Source organism: Penaeus japonicus, unplaced genomic scaffold (assembly GCF_977035675.1).
Source record: "Penaeus japonicus unplaced genomic scaffold, GWHDUDI00000001_assembly GWHDUDI00000039, whole genome shotgun sequence".
NCBI classification, from domain to species: Eukaryota; Metazoa; Arthropoda; class Malacostraca; order Decapoda; family Penaeidae; genus Penaeus; species Penaeus japonicus.
Window position 1 is genome coordinate 11,147,493 of NW_028234441.1, and position 12,500 is coordinate 11,159,992.

The 12,500-nt window shown below is 42.3% G+C and overlaps 1 protein-coding gene across 4 annotated transcripts in view; it reads left to right on the forward strand.

The window, feature by feature from the left end:
* The first annotated feature begins 3,574 nt into the window (after positions 1–3,574).
* LOC122262789 (uncharacterized) overlaps positions 3,575–12,500 on the forward strand; it is a 22,210-nt gene continuing 13,284 nt past the window's right edge. Inside the window, exon 1 of one of the 4 annotated variants that reach the window (XM_043030948.2) lies at positions 3,575–3,784. The gene's annotated coding sequence lies outside the window, so the exon portion shown is untranslated. The remainder of the gene's footprint in view (positions 3,785–12,500) is intronic. The other 3 variants (XM_043030950.2, XM_043030951.2, XM_043030949.2) reach the window with 3 other exon arrangements.

Sequence of the window (12,500 nt, forward strand, 5' to 3'; positions counted from 1 at the left end):
CCTAGCTATATAGTAAACAAAACAAAACAAAATATATATATCGCTGTCACGGCAATAAGATAACAAAAGACGAATAAAGTTTCATCTTGCCATAAACCTGAGCTCTCGACCGGCGATAATTCCGGACTTGAAGATGACCTGAAATGAAATCCAATAGGGTTGTGCGGTTTTTTTTTTTTTTTCCTGCTAATCCTTTACATGAAGTATCTATCTCCACTTCTACTTGGGGTTGACGCTCCCGAGAGCCTTGCCTATACGGTATCTAATCGATGCAGGTCAGGGTTTCCTTTACGTAGGGACAGATTTTTTGGTTGCTTGTTTTTCGGTACAGAGCCTGCCCTTATCTCGAATTGGCCATACACACACACACACACACACACACACACACACACACACACACACACACACACACACACACACACACACACATATATATATATATATATATATATATATATATATATATATATATATATATATATATATATATATATCAGCCTGTATCAATCCACTGCAGGACGTAGGCCTCTCTCAATATTTTCCAGTCATTCCGGTCTTGTGTCCTCTGATTCCAGTTTACTGCGAATTTCGCTATTTCGTCCCGCCATCTAGTCATTGTTCTTGCCCTGGGTCTCTTTGTGTCGTGTATTAGCCATTCTGTTGTTTTCTTTGTCCACCTGTTGGCCTGTCTCCGATATATGTGTCCAGCCCACTGCCACTTTTTCTTCTTGATGCTCTCGAGTATATCCTCTACTTTTGTTTGCTGCCTTATCCATGTGGCCCTTTTCTTGTCTCTTATAATATATATATATATATATATATATATATATATATATATATATATATATATATATATATATATGTTGTGTGTGTGTGTGTGTGGTGTGTGGGTGTGTGTGTGTGTGTGTGTCTGTGTGTGTGTGTGTGTGTGTGTGTGTGTGTGTGTGTGTGTATATATATATATATATATATATATATATATATATATATATATATATATATATATATATATTACAGATATATGGATAGATTAACGTATGGTTGAATATACATCAAATGATTTTACATGTGTTTACTTGTGTGTATACATGTTTGAATATTTTCTGTGTGTGTATACATACACGTTTTATCGTTATGTACATATCAAGACCGGAATCATTCACATGACTTTTGTTTCCCTGCATGTTACACATTGTCCATGTCCAAAGCCTTGCCTCGAGGTACCATTAGGAGAGGCTAGTGGGCCCACGGCTAGGCTTGAGAATTCGTTTGGCCAAGTGCGCATGCGTAAGTGAAATCCCTCGTCATTGTGCAGTCCGCGCGCGCATTCAGCTAAGCCGTCGGTTTCTCGGCGTGCTTGCGCTTCTAACTTACAGTCCCTTGGCATATTTGCTTTGCTTTTATTTTGCGGACATAGAGCTAAGGAAACAGAAACTGACCTTTCTTGCATCATCTATGCAGGCCGTCATATGCAGTGAATTTTTTTTTTAACCTTGTCTCATATCTGTCTGAATTTAATAATCCTTCATCTCGAGAATGTAATATCTGTAACCCAGAACCTAGCATGAGTTTCTAGTCTTCTTGGCAGAATACTAATGTTTGTACCCCGTGCATAGCCTTGGCTGCCAGGTTTAGCATCACCGATCAAAAATTATCTGCTAGGTAGATTACGTTGAAAATTCCGTCGTCTTGCCGTCTTTATATCATACATTTATACCGTCAGTATAATTAACAAAACCATCGACATCACCGGAAACTCACCAATTATATGATACATTTGATGTTAATTTTCAGGCAATGTGCGTCCCACGTGGTCTTCGTACACACCAGCATCGCCATTTCGCGCTCATCAACTTCCTGTGTTTTTCCCTCTCTTTCGGCGTCTTCTTGCACGCCACGTAAGCTACGCGAAAGTCGGCCTTACGGAGACGCGTGGGAAGGGAGGTGTTGGTGTTTGGTGTTGCTGCTAGCCAAGAGATGAATCGGATTTAACAGGTAGATGTGAGAGAGAGGGGATGGGGTTAAGAAAGAGGGGTGAGGGGGAAGGAAAAAGAGAGAGAGAGGAGGGGGAAAAGAGAGAAGGGGGAGGGGGAGGGAAAGGAGAGAGGGATGGAGAGGGGCAGGGCGAGGTCAAGGAGTGAGGTATGGACAGCAACGCGCTACAGGTCTCGAACGGTTGAGCGAACATTTGGTCGCTTATTTCCCTTGTTAATGGCTGTACTTGGCGAACCAATGAACTGGCACGAGGAAACAAGAGAGGAAATACAAGAGTAAAAAGCACATATATCATATATATGTATATATATATATATATATATATATATATATATATATATATATATATATATATATATATATACACACGCACACACAAACAAACACACACACATATATACATATATACACATACATACATGCACACCTGAGTGTATTTATATAAGCTATGTAATTATGTGTAATTAACAAAAATAAATGAAAAACTAGATTGCATTGCAGCTGTCTAAAATATGATACCGTAATATGTTAACCGTTTGAACGTTAAATACGGTGATTTGCATATCGATTAAACTGAAGATTCTGATACTTCCATTTTCCCGTTTGAATACTTACCGGCCTGCATGAGAAGAAAGACAAGGAGTTGGAAACATGAATTGGATGAGCAATGCGTATGTATGAAAGTGTGCCCTATTTATCCCACCTCTTGAAATCTTGCTGGTTGGATTCGTGTATAATGAATCATCACTGTACTGGACTGAAGAAATAAATACATATCCCTTCATTTTAACAAAGTGCGTCTCTCTATGGCGGTAAAGAGTTCTATGTATAGAGTAAAAAGTACATTTCTAATTTTCACCTGAGGCTGAGTGCAGAGTCGCCATTCTCTTTCATCTTTTCACGCGAACTCGTATATTTCATCGCATTTATTATATTACCCAGTTGTTAATTTTTTGCTTTACATATTAATATTATTAGAAGTGTGAAGATAAAGCATTTTTTTTTATAAATTTGTCCTCGAAACTTTCACAGGTGGAAAGGCGATAGGAATCCACCTTGCACATTTAATATTCGGTGTTTTAGAGCATGAGAAATGGAAGGAAGACACTTGCCTTCCTGATGTATTGTAGAACATTACGATCTACAATACACTGCACAAAGCTCATGTTTGTTAGGTATCACAGTTCCTTCGTTAGACAAAGGAATAGTGTTAGATCCTTCGCAAATGGCAACTCGATGGAAAAGAGAACGGGCTAGCCTCAAGTCGTGAGGTTAACCTAGTGTATTAATGAGTCTGACTTCGTATTGATTCACATCTCGAGTAGGAGGGGAGAGTGTGGGTATAGTTGAGCGAACATTTGGACATTTGAGCGAAAAAATATAGTTTTCCCAGCGGTCGGGAGCCTTAACGTGACGTCATTAGAATACAACTTTCACATTATAACATTTTCTTTTTGTTGATTAAGCGTTTAAGGGGCCAGGGGGATTTTGCCCCAATTTGAACGAAATCAAAAGGAAATGAGCGAAAGAAAGTGGGTTCGCGAAGCGTCGGGAAGCCGTGCATGACGTCATCGGTGTGAGCCCCGTCGCCCCAGCGGCATCATTCGCTCGCCAGACAGCGCGGGATTAGGACGCAGGGGAAGCAACTCCAAGAATTTTTGTTTCCCCGTTTGCTGACTCGTTTTAGAGAGTTGATCGTACCTATTTTTTTGGTAATAGGATTTAGTCAACTCACCACTCTTTTTAATTATTACACCCCCAGATTTGATAACAGCATTTGAATTTTAAGGTAAAGTATTCGTCGTGGAGAAGACAAGGCAAATCCGTCGCTAATGGCTTCCCTCTCCTTCCTCTGTGATATGTGTTGCGCCAGGCAGGTTTGGCCTCTCTTAGCCAATGTAGTCAGTTCTGAGTTGTTCTCGTGTTCTCAAAAGCACAAAATAGTTTGTTTATGAATAATATTGAGAGATTGTGCTCTAAAATCTTACTTAGGGTCAGTCAAGAATACTTCATACTCGAGTTAAGGGCTTTCTATGATTATTATATCTTAATCCATGAATTTGGAAATTAAGTAATTGATTAGTCGTATAACTTATTGATTTTACCCATTATATCTGTCGAATTTTACTGTTTTAAGCTGTTTAAGGTTGGCAGCACTGCTCGGCACGGCGCCTGGGCTGCTTCCTCTTCGCTCCAAGATGTCTTCGAAGATGACTACGTAGACAGGGTGAAGTGAAGGGGGGAAACATGCAGTTGATGTGAAGTGCAACTATGATGTGAATGTTCTAATTCTTATTTATATTGGAAGAGCGTATGAGTAGAGATTTGGAAGGATTTTAAATTATTAGACGTGAAAAGCGAAACATTTCCGTTGAAAGTCGCCGTCCGAGACGAAGACGTCTCGGGCCATGTCGTGAGCGGCCTCGAGGCCACTGACCACGTGACTGATATCTCGATTTCACTTCTGTGAAGGTTCTTTTTTGGGAGCAGCTGACTTATATTTCTGGTATCTAGTACGGTTTACCAATTTTTCTGATCTTAGATTGTAACTTTCTATAAATTGTTCGTTTCTCGAAGCTTCTCAAATGCTGATCGCAGGATAGGGTGACTCATTATGAGGCAATCACTGCAAGAAGTTGAGATTCATGTTGTAAGGCTAGAAAAAAAATGGTTGCGTCATCCTCTGCCAGTAAGAACAGGATTCCGCTGGCCTCGTCCTAGTCTGTAAAGTCGAAAGTCTTTCGACGGCCTGTAACTCATAGGCAGACTGGGAGGCTGCCAATTCGTAATTCGTTATTTTTATATTACCTCCCGATCATAGACCATTATTAATTCGTTGAATTTGTATATTTGCCTCCGTAAGCGTTCAAATACTACAGTCCGTCTAGAACTTCGTTAGTCGATCAGAAACTATTTGTCCTGATGCGATTTCTCTTTGTTCTCTGCCGCTATTCCCGCTCATTTCGGTCTGTGACATTGGTCAGCCGCCATTTTACTCGTTTATTTATATCTTGCCATCTCTCCCCCGTCTCTTCTCTCTCCCTCTCCCCTCTCTCTCTCTCTCTCCCTCCCTCTCCTCTCTCTCTCTCTCCCACCCTCTCCTCTCTCTCTCTCCCTCCCTCTCCTCTCTCTCTCTCCCTCCCTCCCTCTCCTCTCTCTCTTCCTCTCCTCTCTCTCCTCTCTCTCCTCTCATCTCATCTCCTCTCCTCTCCTCTCCTCTCCTCTCCTCTCCTCTCTTCTCTCTCTCTCTCTCTCTCTCTCTCTCTCTCTCTCTCTCTCTCTCCTCTCCTCTCCTCTCCTCTCTCTCTCCCCTCCCCCCTCTCCCTCTCTCCTCTCCTCTCCTCTCCTCCTCCCCCTCTCTCTCCTCCCTCTTCTCTCTCCTTATCCCCTCTCCTCTCCTCCCTCTCCTCTCTCTCTCTCTCTCTCCCTCGCACTCTCTCTCTCCCTCTCTCCCTCCCTCTCCCTCTCTCCCCTCCCTCTCCCTCTCCCCCTCTCTTCTCTCTCTCTCTCTCCCCCTCCCCCTCCTTCTCTCTCTCTCCCTCCCCCTCCCCCCCCCTCTCTCTCTCTCTCCCTCCCCCCCCTCCTTCTCCCTCCCCCCTCTCTCTCTCTCTCTCTCTCCCTCCTCTCTCCCTCTCTCGCTCCCCTCTCTCTCTCTCTCCCCTCCTCTCTCTCTCTCTCCTCTCTCTCTCTCTCTCTCTCTCTCTCTCCTCTCTCTCTCTCTCTCTCTCTCTCTCTCTCTCTCTCTCTCACTCCCTCTTCTCTCTCTCTCCCTCCCTCTTCTCTCTCTCTCTTCTCTCTCCCTCTCTCGCTCCCCCTCCCCCTCCCTCCCTCTTCTCTCCCCTCCCTCCTTTCGTAATTCCCTTCTCTGGTTCTGTCATGACTGCACTCAGTATAGGTTCTAGAAAATCAGACATTTGCAGATAGAGAATCAACATCAAACGTTTGTAAATGCACACATGCTATCCACTATTCCTCTCTCTTCCCGAACCCAGCAAGGGCGTGGTAGCTCCGTAGCAGGGGAGAGAGAGGAGGGGAACCGCGTGAGAGAGAGTTGGGGGGGGGGGGGAGAGGGGCGGGGAATTGGGTGCGTTTGTCCGTTATGTGGAAGACGCGGGTTCTTGCTTGGGAATAGGTGTGGTCGCGCTCGGGATATTGAGCGATTTGTATGTTTGTTGTTTATCCACTAGGCGATCTGCGATGCGGACGAGAAGGGCGGCGGTGCTGGGTGAGTGAGGGGGTGGCAAGTGTTTTGTTCTTTGTGGCGCTGTTTGCGCAGGTGTGGCTTCTGTATATGTAACATCTGTTAGTTACTTTTAAATGTGCAAATAGGGGGGGGGGTCGTTAGCTTGTGTGATCGTCATGGCGCCTGGACGAACAGCCCGGCTCTCTGTTCTTCCCCTGGTGCCATACAAATGTCCGTGGCAGAGATTCCTTTAACGGTCATTCCTTCTCATCTCCCAACTTTGCTAATCTCCCCCCCCCTCCCCCACCAAGCGTACCTGAGTGAGGTCGTTTTCTAGACGTTTGACCCCGAACACGCGTGCTCTCCGGAGCCGCCTCTTATCGATTTTCACACAGGCTCCGCTATTCTCATCTCTCCTTTCTTGCGTTCTCCTTATTTCCCACTTAGCACTTACATTCTTCCTTTCATATCTTGGGTATAGTGGCGATAAGGTTATGGCTGACATTTTGATGTTTGCTTTAGTTATGCGTGTTCCCAATCTACTGCTGAATCTCCCGTTTTCTGTGATGCTTGTCTCGCGAACCTCGCAGTTCTCTCTCGTCTCCTCCCTCCCGCTCAGTCTTATTGTCACCCGTACACATCTAGCTCGGACTCTTAGCGTGTCTACTGAATAATAAGTATGTAGAAGCAGCGACATTTGGACTGTCCTTGTGGGAATAGCTGTGGCGAGTGGCTACGGTGTCGGTCGGTCGGGTCGGGTTGGCGTGGATGAGGGGGGGGGGGAGGTGAGGAGGGAGGACGGAGGATCACGCTAGGCCGTTTCGGAGGTGCGAAGTTGGTATCCGGAGGGGGAGGGGGTAGGGTAAGTTTCTCAATTTATATTCACTCCTTTTAAATGTGCTTCATTAGTCGTATGAGTGACGAATATATCAAGCTTACGTGCTTTGTCCCGTTTTCTTTGCTTGATTGTTATTTGGCATTCCAGCAGCGTCCATATTCTTTACTATTTTTGTGAGCGGTATTTGTATTTATGAAGTAAATACTACCATCGTAATTTTAATGCTCCGCAGATTTATAAAACTATCGATAAAGATTTGTTCGTTAGAATGGCTTTGAATGATAAAGCCAGCTGAAAGACGAGGTGAATGTGAGAGAGACAGTGGGCGGGGATCAGTCACTCCGACCGTCTCTGTGGGAGCAAGACGCACAAGCGTGCGCGCACCTCTCGCTCTTTATTGCAACAGTTTATCCACAAGGTTGTACCTGGTGGAGGGGGAGGGGGTGCTTGTAGCCGGGGTATCAGGAAGACCGCACAATTTAATTGAGAGAGAGAGAGAGAGAGAGAGAGAGAGAGAGAGAGAGAGAGAGAGAGAGAGAGAGAGAGAGAGAGAGAGAGAGAGAGAGAGGGAGGGGGGGGGTTGTAGTCCGTCAACGGGCATCGATTTGTGCGGGCTTAAAGCGGAAGCACAGACTGGAACTGTCTCGATCATAACAGGGAAGCTGCAGGACTGGAGAGGCAAGAGATTCAAAACACGCCTGACATCCGAAGGGAGCACCTCGCAACCCTACAGGCGCTGACGACAATGCCAGCTACTCCGTCCCTGAGGGCTAGGGGACGCTCGGGAGGCCGCTTCCTTGGCCACGGGAATGCGCTTGTCTGTAGGTCTATCCAAATCTCTTCTCACACCCCCCTGTCCTGCTTCTACTTCTCGCTCCCCCCCCTCCCCCCCGCTTCCTCCTTTGCCTACTCACTTTCCTGCCATATTTTCTTTGCTTCTCTACCCCGGCGCATGTTCTATTGAAACTGAAAACGAATGAACAGCGTAGCTAGAGATCATAGAATAGGCCCAAACCCATACTGTAAAAGTTCATGGTGAGTCGGTCATCCACACAAGAAAGCAGAACATTTCGACCATGCCATTTCCGTTATAGATAAACATACGATAGGTAGTTTTTGTTATCTGAATTCGCACCAAAGACATGTTCTGGTCTCCGTTGTCGAAGTTAAGTTATATAACGGAGGCCAATGTAGTAATTATTTTGGCTTTCTATGCGGCCTTGGAGTGAATGGAATAGTAGGGCATGGGGTGGGAGGCAGCGGTAGATTGATGCACGTGATTTTATTAATGAATTGTGCGTTCATGCATAGGATCATGGGTAGTCGAGATCTCAACAGACAGCCTTTTCTTTATACGTGTTTGTGCCTTTACGATAATCGTGTTAGTACATGGACGATCCAATACTGAAACAATTACGTAGGAGTAGAGAAAAATCTTGGATAAGTCCATCTAGTTTTCAGAATTGACTGGATATATAGCCTTACGTTACGAAGAGTAATAGTACCATCGAAGGACACGGAGCCTAAAATAGAGACCCGTTTCCTGTGGTTGATAAATGACAGCAAAATTTAGTGGCGAGTCAAATTCGTGGTGGTTATCCAACATGAGAGTCAAGTGTTCTCATAATGACATTGATTTTGCATAATATCGTTCTGCTTAGGCGTCACAGCCGGTATTAAGCCTAAGCCATTTTGAAACGCTTGGAAGAGCTCCATGTTACTGGAAACAGACAAAGCAATTTCTAACCGAGACCGGATGCAAGAATTGTAATTCACTATTGGATATTGCTCAGACGAATCGTGTACCGAATTATCGTCTATTTCCTCCATTTCCAAACACGCACAGGAAACATACGATTTATGCCTACGATAATTTACATTTGATTACACACACTGCCAATAAACGAAAGTTCTTCACAAACGTGCAAAAACGGGCTCATGTCTGTTGACACGTACAGGCACACATGCATACATAAAAGCGTAAACAGACACATTCTTACCATTACTCTCTGTGTGTGTGTGTGTGTGTGTGTGTGTGTGTGTGTGTGTGTGTGTGTGTGTGTGTGTGTGTGTGTGTGTGTGTGTGTGTGTGTGTGTGTGTGTTTTTTAAAGAGAGAGAGGGAGAGTGAGTGAGTGAGTGATATATTTATAAATATATGTGTGTATGTATGTATGTGTATATATATTTATATGTATGTGTATATATATTCATTTGTATGTGTATGTATATATGTATATTTGTGTATATATATATATATATATATATATATATATATATATATATATATATATATATATATATATATATTACACATATGTATGTGTATGTGTATATATACATGTATACACACACACACACACACACACACACACACACACACACACACACACACACACACACACACACACACACACACACACACACACACACACACACACTAACACTAACACTAACACTAACACTAACACACTAACACACACTAACACACACTAACACACACACACACGTGTATGTATGTGTGTGTTTGTGTATGTGTATGTTTATATATACATATATAGACATATATAGACATATAGACATATATTTATATATATATTTATATATATATTATATTTATATACATTTTGATTATATATATTGCGCGCATATATATATATATATAATATATATATATATACCATAGATCGTTAATATATATATATAAATATATATATATATAATATACATATAAGATTTACATATATATATATATATATATATATAATATGTGTTGTATATTATAAATATGATATGTATATTACAATTTATATAACTGCGTCGTATATATTATAAATACATAATAAAATATGTGTATATATTGTAGTGTATATAAGTTGTATAATATGTTGGGGAGTATATATATATAATATATAATATGTTATATATTATATGAATGTATATATATTATATATATATAATATATATATATATAATATATATATTATTATATATATACATATATAAATATATTATTGAGGATAATATATATATATATAATATGGATATGGATATGGATATATATGGATGTATAATATGTCTAATATATATGTATAAGTATATATATATATTGATGGGGATTATATATTATATATATATATTATATATATAATATATGCGTATGTAGTATATATAGCTATATATTATGTATTTATATATATATGTATTTATATATATATATATATAATATATAGATATATATAATATAAGTTGAGTTATATAAATACATAATATATAAATACATACATAAGGACTATAGAATTATGTACTGAGTCATATATATTATATATATCAATATTTATATATATATGTATTTATATATATATATATATATATATATATGTGTATACATATATATTTATATTTATATATATATTTATTTAATTGTTTCTCTCTCTCTCTCTCTCAGGGAGAACTCATCCATCTCTCTCTCCTATCCTATCTTCTCCTCTTCCCTCTCTCCTCTCCTCTCTCTCTCCTTCTCTTTTCTCATCTCTCTCTCTCTCTATATATATATATATATATATATATATATATATATATATATATATATATATATATATAAATGCACATATATATGTAAACAAAATGGACGAGTGCTAAGAGTATACAAAACCTTTGAAATGCAACCAATTGAAAAACTCTAAGAGTTGGTTGAAGCACATACTGTACAGCAAGCAGGTTACGTGGTTTTAACAGTGATTAGCAGAGTGAAAGGGAGGCGACTGAAGAAAGTGACATACGCTGCCAGAACCAGTATCTACGCTAACGTTTGACATTACAGTGACTCCCCACTCCCCCTCCCCTCCCATCCCCTGCCCCCTCTCCCCCTCCCCTGCCCTGCCCTGCCCTGCCCCCTCTCCCAGGAAGAACATCTGTAGTACAGCTGTGGCTCGGAAGCCTTGCTAACGGTAGGGGGGTTGAACACTTGTATCTGTTCCTGCGCTCCAACTGGGTGATTGTCACTGTGTTTGTCTGTTTGTCAATATATATGTATGTGTGTGACCAATGAGAGTGCAGATATAAATACTGTCTGTATATTTATCTGTTTCGTCTTAGTTGTTGCAAGGTACACTTGTTCTTGCTGAATACGCAAGCGAGGCCGCACCCTGTAGGGGGAGGGGGAGGGGGGAGGGGGGATTAGTTTACCTTGACTCGTTCTCCCATTCGCTTCAACTAACTCACTTCCTCTCCTTTATCTCCTCCTCTCTCCTCTCCTCTCCATTCTTGTCTATTCCTCTCTTATCTCTCCTTTCTTCTTATCTCCAACACTTCATCTCTCCTCCCTCTCCTCCCCCTCCCCCTCCCCCTCCCCATAACCCAATCCCTGTCCTCGTCTCTTCCTCTCGTCTTGCCTCCTCTCCCCTCTCCTCTTCCTCCTCGTACCAACCCCTTTCTCTCCTGCCCCTCCCCCTCCTACCCTCCCCTTTCCCGTTATTATTACTGTTGCACATATTCGTTCGTCTGTCTGTTATCCCCGCGACGCCACCTGGCGAGGCCGCCGTCGTGCCAATCCCTTTGTCTCCTTGTCCCGTGGGCGATAATCCTTTTTCGCTGTGTGCGTCTGTCTGCGTTATTATTATTATTATTTTTTTGTGTGTGCTATTATATTTTATGGTTAAAAAAACTGTTGATGTGAGAGCGGTTGTGTTGGATGTTAGTGTGATATTATTATTATTATTTTTATTTTTATTTTTATTTTTATTATTGTGGTGTGTCGTACGCGCGTCCTTGCCAACCTCTGTGTTTGTTTATTTATTTATTTATTTAGAGAGAGAGTGCGTGAGTATGAGAATGAGATAGAGATAGAAAGCCGCATCATAGTTTTCATTCAAATGCCTTGTTAAACACACCAGAGACTGGTTTCACTTTCACTTCCTCTGCTCTCTCGACACTCTTCGTACCTCCCGTTGCCTTCCTTCTATCCCCATCTTTTATGATTCGCGATCACTTCTACCCCCTCTCCCACCCTCTCCCACCCTCTCCCACCCTCTCCCACCCTCTCTCTTCTCTCCTTTCCCCCCTCTCCTCTCCCTCTCCCCCTCCCCCTCCCCCTCCTTACCCCCCCTCCTCTGCCCTTGTGTGCTTCTTAGGTGACCTGTACATTAACAGTGCCATTTCGAGCGCTTTGCACCCAAAATGCAAGCTCCGCTTTAACTCCCCCCCCCTCTCTCTCTTTCTCTTCCTCCCTCTTTTCCTCCCCTCCCCCTCTCTCTCTCTCTTTCCCCCTCCCCCCCCTCTCTCTCTCTCTCTCTCTTTCCCCCTCCCCCCCCCTCTCTCTCTCTCTCTCCTCTCTCTCCCTCTCTCTCTCTCTCCTCTATCTCTCTCTCTCTGTGTTCGTCTCTCTTCTCTCACGTCTATCTTCTCGTCTCATCTCTCTCTCTCTCTTCCCCCCTGTTTCTCTCATCTTCCCTCCCTCCTGCATCTCTCTCTCTCTTCCCGCCTCT